We start from the raw sequence: 16,191 nt of genomic DNA, 5'->3' as shown, positions 1-16,191 counted from the left end.
TCCATTCCATTAGGGAATGGAATGTACTTCCTGCTGCGGTGGTTGCCTGCGACACCATTGAATCATTCTTAAAGCTGCTTAAAGAAATTGTGTAAATGACCGGGGTACATCCCTGCCCTCCTTTCCTTTTTCTCTCTTCTTTTCAGCTTGTCCTTCCACATAATTGAACGCACGTGTTTACTGATGCTTCTGCCACTGCTACACACTTTTACACACTACCACATTATATTTGTCTGACAGGATGTATGTTCTGTAATCGTTAGCCACGCGTGGTATACATATATTATTCTACTTTAGTTTTTCTGTCTCTTAAGTGTTTGACAACTTGGCGCTAAGAGCAGTTTACTTTTTCTTCTGGAATAATTTCACATTATTTGCGCTAATCACTACGTTCTCGCAAATGACACGCTGCTTATATGTTCAAATTCAGTGCTATTTCATTTTGCTCACGCTTCCCACCTTGTACTCAGTCTTGGTCGTCATGTATGTAACCACTCCTGCTTAAGGCTTTTAACGAGAGGCTAGCAGTAATCTTGAAATAAACAAATAAGTAAATAAAAGTGTGCACGTATCGCGCATCTCACATCGCGTGACTCCTCGCGCGCTAAGACACCTGTGTAGGTCATATTTCCGCAGCAGCTAGAAAGTGCTGGCGTGGCGCAGTGGTAGAGCGCCCGGATTCGAACCCGGCGGGGACTGGGCATTTTTTCCTTAATCCTGAGGATAGCTTCAGCGTACAACGGCAGCGTAGGCGGACAACCGGAACGGCTATTGGGTTGAGCCCATGACAGCGGACGCTGTAAAACACAGCGCTCGAACGACCCAGGAAAATAATCCAGCACTAACGCACAACACAAATGGGAAGAAAAATGTGTCACCGGCAACAGTAGCTAAGTGGCTACGGCGTTGCGTGGCTGAGCTCGAGGTCAAGGGTTCGATGTCGGCAGTGGTAAGTGCATTGAAATAGCTGCGAAAGGAAAACGAAAAACGCCCTTGAACTTAAATCTATAGTCACCTTCAAGAAGCCCAGAAGGCCAGAGTCATCCAGGCTAACCCACAACTGAGTGCCACATAATCAAGTTTCGGTTTCGGATCGTAAAACACCTCCACTAAATTTTTTAAAGAAAACTGTGCAACTCTGTCACCTCTTTTGTGAGGCGGATAGAAATGACTGTAATTGTATGCAAACTTGTGACCACACGCACTTCCCCCATGGATGCATTGTACGATGCGATAGACCCGCGCGTCTTCTTTTGAAATGTTTTTTTACTAACATTTTCGGTGTATTTAAAGTTTGTCTCGCAGTAACGGAACATTCCGCTTTCCGCTCCAACCGATACACTCGTATCTCGGTGAGCTACTCTATTATGCTTTTGCCACGGCCTACACCTTGTAATGTGGCCTCTAGAAACCTCTCGTCCAACACAACAGGCCATGAAACAAGTGGACAGAATCGGTGCCGCGTAGGTGCGGAGTATCCGAGCCAAATTAACGTGTCACGCCTACATTCGGCAGCCGTTCCCACTGTTCGCATTGAAGGCTCCTACGCGCGCAAAGTTTACCGCGCGCGCATGCGTTTTCGTGCTACTTTCAGAGAGGTCCACTACTTGTGTGACCGCGAAGGTCTTTCGTAACTGATTTATGCAGCAGGACAGGCGGAGGGCAATAAATCGGCACCAAATCGCCCACCTATACAGCCTTTGGCGTGAATTTAGCCTTGATCGTCAACGAAGGCCGTAAGTTAACAGGCATTTCCAATGAACTTTGTATTACAATGCTAAGGTGTTTCATTTCGGTGCAGATACATTTGCGTGACGGCTGTGCTTGAGGACGACGCAACGAGCTATGGAAAGAAGAATGATGGGTGTAACGTTAAGGGATAAGAAAAAGAGCAGATTGGGTGAGGGAACAAACGCGAGTTAATGACATCTTAGTGGAAATCAAGAAAAAGAAATGGGCATGGGCAGGACATGTAATGAGGAGGGAAAATAACCGAGGGTCATTAAGGGTTACGGACTGGATTCCAAGGGAAGGGAAGCGTAGCAGGGGGCGGCAGAAAGTTAGGTGGGCGGATGAGATTAAGAAGTTTGCAGGCATGGCATAGCCACAATTAGTACATGGCCGGGGTTGTTGGAGAAGTATGGGAGAGGCATTTGCCCTGCAGTGGGCGTAACCATGATGATCGTGATGATGATGATGATGATGATGTGGTTAGAGGTGTCTGCGATGACTTGAATTTGCTAAGCAACGGTACCAGAGGTCGCCAGGAAAACATACAGAGCAGCCTGTAACCGTTTCTATTCGTCAAAGTTGCGCCGGCACGTCGAATGATCCAAATTTCCTTGCCCGTTCCCAGACAAGGTATTTCGTAAACAACGGCAGCAGCTAATCCACGGCCCGCAAAATTTCGTTTGACTCGCCTATACATGTCCTGTGGGTACCTTTCTTTGTAGTCCGGTCTCACTGGAATGCTTGTCCTAGTCCATTTATCGTCTCCTTCCAGTTTATTTTTGTTTAATTTGTACATTTACTCTCAGACCTTTACATAACGAGATATATTTTCTAATCTGTTACTTTTGCATTTACCTAGAATGCCAGTTTAGAGCTCTCAAGCAATGTCATCTATCTTCGTCATACCGTCGTCATTGTCGTGTCGCATATTATAGCTGTCACTCAGTCTTCGTTAGCCCACATGTCAAAGGGAACATCATGTCTCCCTCAGTTTCTCACTCGCTATGTGACAGAGCAAAAAAAAAAGGAAAACAAAATCAGTGATCATATCGCGGTAAATGCACGAGAAATGAGTTAGCATAACGCGCATTCTGCTCTTCGAGGAGCGAAGTGATGGTGGTCAGCAGCTGATAAGCGTCAATTGGGCTACATATATGTATATATACACTGTATGCTATATTCATACCTTTACATACACGCGTAAACATCCTCCTAAGCTCTCCCATTCCCTCTGTGCCTTTGTCACGCGATCGGCTCGCCCCCCCCCCCCCCCCCCCACACACACACACACACACACACGCACACACGCACACACGCACACACGCACACACGCACACACACACACACACACACACACACACACACACACACACACACACACACACACACTTTTTCCCATTGGACAATCCTACTCCTAAAGCAATAATTAAGGCATGCGCACCACAGTGTCCGAATTCCTATTGGACGCCTTGTGGCGACGTGCAGTTAGCAGCCCGACCTGCGGACGCGTCGAGCGGTGAGCTATCGCACAACTTTTGCGTTTGGCATATTCGGCGGCGTTTGTCGCAGACTCTGAGACCGGGGACGTCCGTGCGTGCATTTCGTAGGCAAAGAAAAAGAAATGAAATGAGAAGACAACGCTCACTCTAAGCGACACGAATTAGCCGTTCACTGAGCGTCTTTTGGGTGCAGCTACTATCCTCTTCGTTGATCTCTTCGCTGTCTTGGATGTCAATCAACTAAGTACCGTTGTCACGCAGTCGCCATCCCGTCGTTTTCTTCATGTCATCCTCGTCATTGTCATGCTTAGTTTCCCATCGGGTCATCATCTTGCCGTCATTTACTGCAAGAGAGGTGTATGTTCCCGGACTACTTTCTGTGGCGACGTAGGAATGCGGAGACAAAGGGCAGCACAAGTAACAGCGCTGATGAAAATAGTTCCAAGGTCTCTTTCACGTAGGCTTAAGTTAAGGAACGGAATGCGCAAATATCACCTTGCTACAGCGGTTATAATAAAGTAAGAAAAAAAACACACACCGCTCAGTGTTAAACGTCATTCATTTTTCCGTTTTTGTTTACCGCGTTTTGACCGATGCGGAACTCCCTGCACACTCTGCCGGACCACTTCGCGCAGTGACACATGTTGCTGAAGCTGCGCTCCTCTATCGTTGGCTTCACTGCCGCAGATCGTAGTCCATACGAACGGTTTCTAGAAGGATGCGGAAGTATTTTACAGAAAGTTGGAGGCTTTCCAAAAGCCGGGCGAGCACCTTCCATTGCCGTAATTGAGTTCATAGCCAGATAAATTGTCGAAGCCCACTGCTTTTGTCATTCTTTTTTTTCATTTATTTCTACAACATCCTTCGCCTTTGTATGCTAAAAATATGTCTTTTGTAATTTTGAATTTTGTTGCTTCCCCCCCCCTCCCCTCATATTTTCTATCCATTCGTTCCTCCACTGACGTGCAGTTATGACTGGGAGCTACTCCTACCGTACTTACCGGATCCTCTCTGCTCGTCTGGAATGCAGTCAGGCGCAGCATGAAATCTACACTTGCTATTCGCCGAGAGCCTGACGCGCATGTCGATCCACGAGGCAGCGACCCCTTCCCCTTTTTCCCCTTGCGCCTTATCGCCAGCCTAAACGGCGCCGTTTTACGTTAAAAAGAGGCCGTAAAGAGGCGTCCGCGGTTAGCCGAAACGTCTGCACAGGCGCGCCACCTATGCAGACGCTTCGCCTCGGCGAAAGCCTCGGGGGGACGGGTTGGTCGACCCCAATTTCACTCACAATGGCGCGCGTTCTTCGTTTCGGTTCGGCCCGGCCCTGCAACCCTTTCTCTATCGGCAGGTGATCGCTACGTACAGTGCGCGCGGTCAGCAGTCGATCGGTTCGTTCACCTCTCGCATCTTTTTTTTTTCTCCTTTCAGAGTCGCGGTGCGCATACTTTACGGCACCGCCTCAAGCAAAGTACGGCGTTCAAGTTGGCTAAGAGATTTCGCATTGCTCAGCGAGAGGGAGAGAGAGAGAGAGAGAGTCTAGTAAAAGCTGAAGGTGCCAGTCCTGCTGTATGCAAGGCTTGCTACTTCAGAGTATGTGTTTGAATTGACACGAAGGCAAGCAAATAATGTAGCAAAATAAATACTAGGAACAAACATACAAGCCGAGGCCAGATGAGGGATCACTCAGACGCGGCAGTGCTGGTTACGTAAAGCCCTTCACAAAAATTAATTCGGACAATGCGAAGACTGTCTGCGACTTCTTGTAGGCGGCCTGGCCTTCTTGTCATCATAATTACCTACAACCGAAGTAAACTCCTCAGAGGCTTAATTTTGGCGGAACGTAACTTAATTACACCGCTGTGGTTGCAGCTGACTGCACCATAAGCCTGTGCATTTCCTCAGTTCCGATGCACTAAGTTTTAATTTCACCAGATTACTTTGCCATCTGCCGTCCTCTATTGCGTTATCCGTGCCTTGGCACAATGCAACACTGGCTATCTGTTCTACGAATTACATGGCCGACCCAACACCTTTTCATCCCGTGATCTGTTATTATTGCAAACTTGTATATTCGTGGCTGTATGAAATGTTTGTACTATCTATGAATAATTGCATACATACTGACAGTGCACAATTTGCAAAATATGCACGAAGAAAAAGAAATAGATGGAACGTATTCGTTCTTTTTCTGCCTGTTTTCTACGATTCTGCGCTGTCAGTGTGCGTACAAACTCCAGAAACCAACTAGCCCGCCTTTTTGTCGGGCAGGTGGTGATGGTGAAACTTTATTTCCGAAAAGGGTCCTGAAGAACACCCGACTGTTCGTCGGGGTGTAGAGGGTACCTCCCACGTCGGGACGGAGATACCGTAGATGAAAATTAAATATCAGGTCTATTGTTCTATTGTAGGCCTTATACTTCTGCAAAGAACGGTAACAGAAAGTTTAGACAAACTAGCTCACAAGAAGTGAAGGTATTGAGCGCAGATGTTCTCTATAGGCAATTCACCTGTACACTTTACGAACAAACATTCTTTAGACTACGTGGACAATCCATATCCTTCCACAGAAAAACGCTAAGAACTTCCTGGGATTCTCTCAACAATGTCCGCCTTGATATCTGCAGACAAGTCTAATACCAAGTCACTTACCTAGTGTAGGTCGTCGGAGAGAGAAGAACACGTGTCCAAAGAACGCGCAGTAAAGCACTGACAAAAAGAGCACTGAATCTTTTCACAGCGGACAAGACTCCCGTGTGGGAGGCGAAAGTTCAATAAATTTAGTACACTTTTGGTCAGGGCTTCACTTCAGCGCCTTTTGGTGGCATGTTGTAAATATCTCAAGTAACCTAAGCAATCTAGCACGCAGTACAACTGAGCAAACAACTAATGTTTTTTTTTGCCTACAATAACTGTTGCCTAAGTGATTAACATGACAATTTCAAGAACGCAGTCCACAGAGTGTTTCTGACGTGTGTTCTTGCTCATGAATAGCCAGTTTTGCTCATCAATCAGTCATCATCACGATCACTCACTCTTACTCATCATCATGTAAGAGCGAGAAAAGAGTCATCATCAGCAAAACCTTGGCGCTTAGCGAGGTGACTACAGAGTCTTCGGCGCTTGTGCGGCGTGCTTTTTTTTTTTGGCGGCATAATGTGGCGCCATCTTGTATGCATTTGGCCAATGACAGCTGTTTCCTCCGGGATTTCTGTGTACACTTTGTCGTCTTATTATCGTGCTTTGGTATTGGTGACATTGCACTTCATTGCGTTATTAGTCACATGAGAGACGATAACCTTCCCACAGTATGAGGTGAACCAGCGCAAACACTAAGCATAGCTTGCGGTCACACGTTCAATGTTGCGTGGTTACGCATCTCAAAGGTACAACTGACCCCCAGAAGGACTCGGAAAAGAGGCCCCAGAGACCACCGCAAAAGATAAACTTAACATGACAACGCAAATAAAACAAAATTTCAGGCAGTGTATCTTCTCAACTCATAACCAAACTGCCGCATGCCAAATGGCCGAAAAATTTAGGTTCCACCCTCAACTACTACTGCTGCTGAAAGATTCCAGCACGAGCTTTGCCTCTGCTAATCTTGCAATCTTTCTAAGCCAAAATCGATCGCTGCGTACACTCTGTGCACTCATGTCAGCGCCGTGTTTGTCTCCTCCTCTTTCTGGTCCTGTCGTCTAGCGCTGTTTGAATTTTATTGTTACCATGGAACACCAGCTCGCCCAATCCGCTGCCCTTCTGCATGTTGTAACCTCGAGCTACGGCGTAAGCCTGACGTAGTGTTGCCTGCCCTCACGGCCGGTGCATTCTCCCACGACCTCTCGAGTGGCGCTCCCAACTCGCTCGCCTTCGTGTTTTATCATAGATCAGCCACGTAGTGGCGGTTGCCGAGAAAATCCTCGTTCCCGGTGATGTATTATGTCGTCACCCCGGCTACTCGGTGAGGTAAGCTATCATGCAGGTTGACGGCATGTTTGCCCAACGTCGTTTACATAATCCTCTTTCAAAGTGATCGTGTCAGGCTACGCGCGCTCGTCGCTTCAGTTTAAGCAGGTCTTGTAGGTATATAAGCGCGCCGAGAGAAGCTAGAGATTGCAATCAATCAGTTGTCGCCATGTCGAAGACAAAACACCTTGTACAAACGGCCTCTGTTCAGCCACGTTGATTCCTTCAAGTCTCCTTATTCATGTGAGCCTCTGTCTTGCTTGGGTCCCAAACTACAATGATTCATTGCAGTCGTTGGAGTCACGTCGTGCGACAACCAGTGAAGTCGGTCTGCCTCCACTCTCCCATTGTAATATAGTAATCGCCGAAACCTTGACCAAGATCTATAACCGTCTGTGATTCTCGCTTCCCTCCGGTGAGTGATCTATTCTTGCGTAGCTTCTCACCTGCGCTGAGTGCAAAAAATCTTTTGGCACCAGCACTAAAGATCTTGTGACAACGTAGTACCTGCTTAGATGGCTGGTACGAAGACCCCATTACAAATAAGATTGACATATATCTCTCTCAGTCAGCCAATCTCAGCCTTTGTCCACGTACATGAATACGTTGTTTTTGTCATCTAACAATGGTACCTAAAATAGTTTTTTTTTCACATTGGTAACATACCAAACGATAATATTCCATTCATCCAAAGCGATTATGTCGCTAAACATCATTCGATATTTTTTAGGATAAAGTTTGCTTTCTCCTGAATGCATGTATTATTATTTTCTTGTAATTTTACCACTCCTGCTTGGGCTCGCATAGGCCTGCAGTATTTTGCAAATAAATAAAATAAACAACAACAACAACAGGTGCTGCGCGTGCTTGCGTAGGCTGCTGCTCAGCCTCGATCAAGGACGCCCATCGACCCGAACTGCTTCTCCGTACTCAATTGGACCGAAAAGGAAACGGCGAAATCCATCCGTTACGATTTCACCTCGGGCACGACGTTATATATAAACATCAGGGCTGCTAGACCGACGCGCGTAGTTCCCTCTCTCGCTAGCACACACGAACACTCATCACGGCGACCAACTCATCAGGGCCTCCTCACGCGGTAGACCCATTTTCGGGGCACCCTTCTCCGAGAGGTCCGAGGAGAGACCGACGAGCATCGGTCGTCCCGCGTAATAGAGTCGTCATCGTCGAGCAAGTGATACCTTCCTAGGCGAGCAAACTGGCTGACGGAGTGTGTGTGTGTGTATGGGGGGGGGGGGGGGCAGTCGGTCCGCATGTGTGCCGTGCTCTCTCAGCCGGAGGCGGGGGCTGGGGATTAATTTCCATACGGGATAGCATACCGAAAGACCGCGTCTCTCAGTGTTCTTCGCCGCGTGGTTAAGAGGTACGCGGACCGGTGGGCGTGCCTGCGCTGTGCGGACGGGAGTAATTATAACGCCGGGTTTTCGGTCGGTCGCGGCGGCGCCGTCAACGGCGAAGAACAGTTGCATCGAGGTCACGGCTCTATTGCCGTTTCGCCCCCCCCCCCCCCCCCCCAAAACACACTTTGAGAAGCTCCCAGAAGCCAGGAGCTTCCGCGTGTGTTGTACGTATACATGTGTGCGCGCGAGCGCTCACGAAAAGGAAAGCCGGTGCACGGGATCTGCACGCGGTGTCGCCTCGGGGGCGACCACAGTGTCTTGAATAGAGACGTCGCGGAATAGGAGATGGAGAAACGAGGCTCCGCGGGCGCGTTGGAACGCGCATCCTTCTTGAAGGTAGCGAGCGATCGCCGTTTCATCTTTCGGCGTTTACGGCAGTAGGGCGCAGCGACTGATGCATTTCTCGACAGAGTTTGACGCGTCGCGAATAGATGCGAGTTGCGTTGCAGCACAATCAGGGTCAGTTAAAAAAAAAAACCTGCATTCTTTGTCGCGCAACCCCCGAAATACTACCAGAAAGCTCCTTCCGTTGCGGCGTCGAAAGGACGCTATCATGAAAGCGGAGCTTTTTTTGAGAAAAAAAATTAAATTATGGGGTTTTACGTGCCAAAACCACTTTCTGATTATGGGGCATGCCGTAGTGGAGGACTCCGGAAATTTCGACCACCTGGGGTTCTTTAACGTCCACCTAAATCTAAGTACATGGGCGTTTTCGCATTTCGCCCCCATTGAAAGGCGGCCTCCGTGGCCGGGATTCGTTCCCGCGACCTCGTGCTCAGCAGCCCAACACCATAGCCACTGAGCAACCGCGGCGGGTACTTAAAGAAAGCGGAAAAAACAAATAAAGAAAATATAAACCAAGTTACGTGCCTTATGGTGGAATCCAAGCTCTGTCCCCCAGCACAACAAACGCCATGCTCTAACCATGAGGCCGCAGTTGCACGTATTCCACAGTGCCGACGTCAGCGAGCACTTAGACATGATCGCCCCGTGTGTCACACTGCGCATGCGTGGGAGCCCGTTTCCTTCGCGTCAGAAACGCAGGAGCGAGATGGGTACACCTATGTCCATTGGTTAACCACTGCACGAACGTTACGCTTCGCATATATTCCAAGAAGCGCGCCGCATCTGCATAATTATTTTTTTAGCATTGTATACATGCCCCATTTTCCCGTATTGTCGGGTGTGGCGTGCCCTGTTTTGTGTCACTTCCTATGTTCTCATATTCTGAAGGAGAATTCTGCACGAGCTACCAAGCGTTCCTCCGTGTATATCTCTCACCAAATTTCATTCATTTGCCCCTACGTCGAATGCCCTATATACGTTTGCCTCATTGCCCGTTGTGCTGAGAGTTGTTAAATATGATTCACGGGCTCGCTAAAATTTCTGTCCTCATCGGTAAATTTCCACGATATTTTTTTAAATATATATCTTGGTTACAGTCACAACCGGAGAGGTGGTCCAGTCGCTATCGCGTACAGCCGCTTAGCGCCAAATCGTAGGCTTGGATCCCTGTGGCGGTGGTAGCATTCCACTGGGGCACAAATACAAAAACGCTCGCGTGCTTAGATTTAGATGCATCTTAGGGGATCCGAGATGAACAAAAAATATTCCGTACCCTACCACCACGGCGTCCCTCGTATAGCCCCAGTCCTGCTTTCGGATGTTAAATCCCACGAATCAATCAATCAATCAATCAATCAATCAATCAATAAATCAACACTTAGGAATCTTACAAAGGGAACAGGCAATAAAGCCAACGATATGAATCTACCGCATTCATGTGGCTGTCAGGCCCCCTGGGTTTGCTCGATTATCCTTCTTCGTTTTATGTATCTTGTAGCGTTTCCTGCTTCCTTCGCACATACGTCGTCTCACTTTAAAATCCATTTTTCTTGCTTTTCTTCGTTCATTTTCTTCTCTCATTTTACGCCTTTCACCTTGAAGGCGTAAAATGAGACCGTAGGATGAGTACCGCACCATGATAATTTCTACGGGACTCATTATACAGTCCTTGGCCCAGCAACTCCTTGGCCCAGCAAGGTGTGCGGATTAGGCTTAAAACGTTCCTTCACCAGGTTTTGTGTAGGTGCACAGCTGGCCGATAGACCAGGTGTGCGCTGTCCGGAATTGTCGCCGCTCGCCGTGGGCAGACACACCTCGACCAGCGTATATTTAGGGCTGACAGTTTGAGTCTATAAACTGCTGCTTCGTGGCGGGCACGCTCGAAGCCTTCGGGGTGTGGCAGGCTGTCCTTGTGCAGGCCTGATTATGCGAACCGATTCGGGGATGGCCCCCGGCGGCCCCCTGCAACGTCGGGGGGAAATGGCACCGCGAAAACGTCGTAAGATGTTAAAAGGAATGGACACCGTCTTCTGCTTTGCTGCTCAGACAGCCTCCCCCCCCCCTCCCCCCCCCCCATACACACACATAGTTTTTTTGTGTGTTTTTGGCTTTGCGAAATGAGGAGCGAGCGTGCATTCAAAATAGTAGTGTTAGCAAGTAGGACGTTGGGAGACACGCAACGATGAATCCAAAGAAGCTTAACTTTACAGCAACACTGAGAGAAAGCAGGCAGCTCAATTGTCGCGTGAGCCGCTTATGTTCCTCCCTTACAATTCATGGCCAATTCCCTCAGGTACGTATGGGCCATTAAATACAAAAGGAAATACTACTACTACTACTACTGCTACTACTACTGCTACTACTACTACTACTACTACTACTACTACTACTACTACTACTACTACTACTACTACTACTACTACTACTACTAATACAAACACTACTTCCACTTACTACTACTACTACTGCTACTACTACTACTACTACTACTACTACTACTACTACTACTACAATCACTACTTCCACTACTACTACTACCACTACTACAACTGATCCGATAGTAGTAGTATCAATAGCAGTAGTAGTATGTTAAGCTCCTATTGCTACCTCATAATATTGCCACTATACTAGTTACTACCACAAGTGCTTGTACTTCAACAACCGCTGCTACTGCTCCTACTTCTAACCCTACTGCTACTACCATTCTGTTTTACTAGATATCACCGCCATCAACAGCCTACTTTTATGTACGCTGCAGGACGAAGGCCTCTCCCAGCGATCTCCAATTAACCCTGTCATGCAGTAGCTAATTCCAACTTACGCCTGGAAATTTCTCAATTTCCTCACTCCACCTAGTTTACTGCCGTCTTCAACTGCGCTTCCCTTTCCTTGGCACCCATTCTATGTATCTAATGATCCACCGGTTATTTGCGTTGCGCATTACATGGATTGCCCAGCTGCGTTTTTGTGCTTTAATGTCATTTAGAATATCGGGTATTCGCATTTACTCTCTGATCCACACAGCTCTCTTTCTGCCTCTTAACGTTGCGCCTAACATTTTTCGTTGCATCGCTAATTCCGCGCTCCTTAACATGTTCTCCAGCTTCTTTGTTAATCTCTAAGTTTCTGTCCCACATGTTAGCACCGGTAGACTGCAATCGCCTGACCACGTTCAGAGACCTCACCCTACACTACAGACTCGAAATATCCACATTCCAACCACGGCAAACACACGCCTACCCTAGCCCGGCCATCTTGCACCACTGTTACCCAGAATTATACCCGACTCATGCGTGTAAAGCGTGCGGACACAGAGCAACGCTGCGACGCATGCTCCGGCAATCTGCTGGGAACAGCGGTACTGAAACCGCCGTCGTTTGGAACGCCTCCATAACCGCGGCCGTTAACAAACGTTTAGAAAGCCTCGAACTCGCTCTTTCCCGATGCCGGCCCGGCTGCCATGGGCCGCCGGGGACCAAGTGAGTCGGCGTCGTCGCCACTCGGAGGTGGCTCTCAAAAGTTCGGAACTGGCTGCTCTGAGCGTCTGGCAAGCCGAAGATGTCACCCGAGTCCGAGGACTTCGAGCCGCCTCCTCATCGCATCACAGCAAAAAACTGGCGGACCATTTTTAATAAAGTTTAGTTTCATCTCCAACGACAGTGGTTAGCTCCCAGTCCCCCTGTTGCACTCTTGCACCTACTAGTGATACTATAATGTTAATAACCGTGTAGCTACTAGCTACTGCTATTGTCGCTGCTATATCGCTACCGTCACTAGAAATGCTGCTACTTCCAACTTACTTACTACTATTTACCTCTTTACCAGCTACTTACCTACTTACTACTATCACCACTTACTATACTTCTACTAATAAAACTACTGCAGTCGCTAATAAGCGTATTACTTCTACTCCAACTGCTGCTCATCATCATCTTCATCGCATCCTAGCTTTATGTCCAATGCAAGACTTCGTCCTGCGGCTGCTAGTACTACCTATACTATTAGTACTGTTATTACTCTCTCTGCTACTGTAATTATTGCAACTTCCTACTGCAGCTAATAACACAATGCAGCTGTTTCTACTACCAGCAATCCTGTTCCTGTTCAAAGTAGCATTGTTCCTAAACTACTACTACTACTATTACTACTGCTAAATATTCCTTGCATTATCTTTCCACTGAAGTTGCACACGTCACCTATGGGGACTGTCCCAATATCTCTACACAAAGGGCATACCACGCTGAAAACTACGCCGGGCTTTCCGCTGCATCATTTAGTATAAATAACAGCTTACAGGTGAAGCCACCAAAGAAGAAGAAAAATAACGCCAACAGTTTTAAATCTTAGCAATAAATATAACATAGCAGCACGAGATAGACTGAGCAAGACTCTTTTAAAGCAAATGATGTGACTGGACCACTCCGCAACCTATGGAGGGTGGTTTCAACCGTCAAAAACATTGCATTTTCTCCATCAAGTATAGTTGCGCCCTCTATTAATACGTAAATGAACTAGCTACAGTAGCATCAGTCGCCTCCAAGATTTGCATCGTCATCGCCAAAGGCGCGCTAATCAAAATGTTATACTTGTGTTTGTTTCTCTCGTGGCGCCGGAAATTAATGAATGCAAGCTGGTCTTGCATATTGAAGTTTCACATAAACATTACTCCAGAGAATAAAGGCCCTACTGTCTACGACAGCAGCAAGCATGGCAGTTCAACCAGCGTGCGAATGATGTAATTAGAGGATGGATTTGTCTAACTTCGTTCCTGGCTGTAGACGGCTTTGTGACTTTGGAAATGAATCATATATCACACTATATTGCGCCAGAAACATAACAATTTGCCATTAAAACGCATTTGCTTACAGTCTTGTGGCGCTCTGGGTTTAGAAAATTACGATTGCTCTGAAATGTATGTCAATAAAGTCATGTGAAGCACAGTAAACAAAGCCACAAGAACACGAGAAACCACAAGCCCGAAGGTCAGACAAATTCATGTACTCATTTCCATCGTGCCGAAGGTGGCTGGACGATCGCAGTGCCAGAAACCCCTCTAGTAACAATAATAGGAAACTGTGTGACGCACATAAAGACAGACGCCGACAAATAAACTTGAAGGAAAGCTTGAAGAGAAATAGCGATAGCGGTGACAATGATAGTGACAACACAAGGACAGAAAGCGCCGCGTTGCCTAGGTGACTACAGCGTCCTGCAGCCCAGCAAGAGTTTTCGGAGGCGGTATTGCGACGGAGGCGAACGCAGTAACGCTGAGGTGCACAGGCTGTCGTTGCTCAAGAAGCATGTATACCCCGACGGGGGCTTGGCCAATGTACGCTTTCCTGGATCAAGCTGGGCGGGTCGCGGTGGCCACTGGAGTCTTGGACCCACCATAGGGACCAACCAATAGGGACTCACCCTGAACCGCTCCCTTCCCCCATCTTTTTTCTCAAGGGGGGGGGAGGGGTCGATAAACTTTTATTGTAGAACCAGCACTTTATGATGGCCGGGCTTAAGCCTCGCATGAGGGGACGTCGAGGGCTTGCCTCGTCGCCGCCTCACGGGCGTGCTGGGAAGCCCAGGTTTGGTTTTCGAGAGTGGAGCTCCGCAGAGCGGCATGTAACCTCGACGACAGGGTCGTGGTGTTAATGTGTGTGTACTGTGCTGGGCACTCCCATAGCATATGGGAAACGTAGCCGGGTGAATGCCACAGCACTGGCAGTTAGGGGTACTGTAAACGTCTGGGAATATAAGGTGGAGGCGGGTGGGTGAAGGGTACGTGTTTGTTTGTAGCAGGCGCAAGGTGGTAGCCTGCGCCCGGCTGAACTTGGGGTGAGGTGGGGGGAAGGTTCGGCGACTGAGGTAAAAGGCCTTAACGAGATCGTTATAAATGGTCAGATTTTATTCCTCCTCTTCCATTCACGTAGGGGCTCCTTCATCCTACTTTCTACAGAACGCACTCAATAAGCAGACACGCGGATTGAAAGGCAAAGAAAAGAACAGAGTGAGAGAGAAATCATAAAGTGGAAAAGCGATAATTCAGGAAGAAGTAAAGCTAAAGAGAGATAACGAAGAGAGAAGGAAGGAAATGGAGGGCACGAAAGAAAGTAAAAAAGTAGGGAAAAGGGAATAATAAAAACAAAGTAGGGTAAAAAGGAAAGAAAGGGAAATATAGAATTGCCGAACAGGAGGAGAGGAATAGAAAACGATAGACAAGAGGAGAGAAAAATGAAGATATCGGTAAAAAACAAGGTGTTGGGGAAAATTGCGGTGGGCAGTAGAGAAGTATACGGCCGTCGGGAAATGGAGAATGGGAAAGAGAGAGAATGTGCGAAGGTATATTATCGTACACGAGAAAAAGAGTAGAACTGAGAAATAAAGAAGTAAAGCGAGAGTGGCGACTAATTTGCACGGTTACTAAAAAGTTTTTTGTAGAGTTCTGCAAGCGAAAGTATAAATTAAAGGTTTTTAGAGGCGGAATTCTCCCAAGAAATTGTAAAATTACGGCGAATGCCAAGTAACACCGTCGGAGAGATGTCGTATACTATTCCTGTTCAGAAATCAAAGTAGTTTGATGCAAACGCGAGGGAGAATTCGGCGAGCAGCAATGTGAAAGCTAAGGAAAGCGTCAAATACTTATTTAGAAATACCTCGCAGGCCTCCAGAGAGGCGTTGAGTGAGGGCAGGATGAAATGCAGTTTAATTACACTTGGAGAGAATTTCGCTGCAAAACAGCGTCAAGGAAAGAAACAATCACGCAATCTAAAAAAAATATAACAAAAAAAAACAGATGACACGACAATCCATACAAAAAAGAAAAAAGCAAACTGCAAAGCTCAAACAAACAAACCACTGAAAGCGGATATGCATCGCTACCTGTATTACTAACGGGTATTCAAGTACACAGTTTGTACTTTCGTGAAATAAGGTAACGGAAACTATAACAAATAAAAATATTACAATTGAAAGAGAGCATGGACACATTACCGGCATTTCAAATGTGTTCGCACAGTGTTTAGATACATTAGAAACACGCGAAAAAGTAAAAAATTGACGCACCGTTGGAATTACCAGCAAGTGTATATGCGCAAGTAACTATATGCAAGCAAGTTATATTAAAGGCAAATATATATATATATGGAGTTATTCACTGCGCTGAAAATTGGGCACGAAATATTGATGTAACATCATGGTTTCTCGTTGTAACATCACGGCTGCTTGTAACAGTGTTTTAA

At 47.1% G+C, this 16,191-nt stretch overlaps 1 protein-coding gene across 8 annotated transcripts in view; it reads left to right on the top strand.

Annotated features, from left to right (window-relative positions):
• The window catches only part of LOC135921697 (uncharacterized), a 381,860-nt gene that overhangs the window by 253,703 nt on the left and 111,966 nt on the right, over positions 1 to 16,191 (top strand). The window lies entirely within an intron of this gene.

This window comes from Dermacentor albipictus, chromosome 10, assembly GCF_038994185.2.
Source record: "Dermacentor albipictus isolate Rhodes 1998 colony chromosome 10, USDA_Dalb.pri_finalv2, whole genome shotgun sequence".
Lineage (NCBI taxonomy): Eukaryota > Metazoa > Arthropoda > Arachnida > Ixodida > Ixodidae > Dermacentor > Dermacentor albipictus.
Note: the sequence above shows the minus strand (reverse complement) of the source record. Positions and strands in the feature narration are given on the sequence as shown.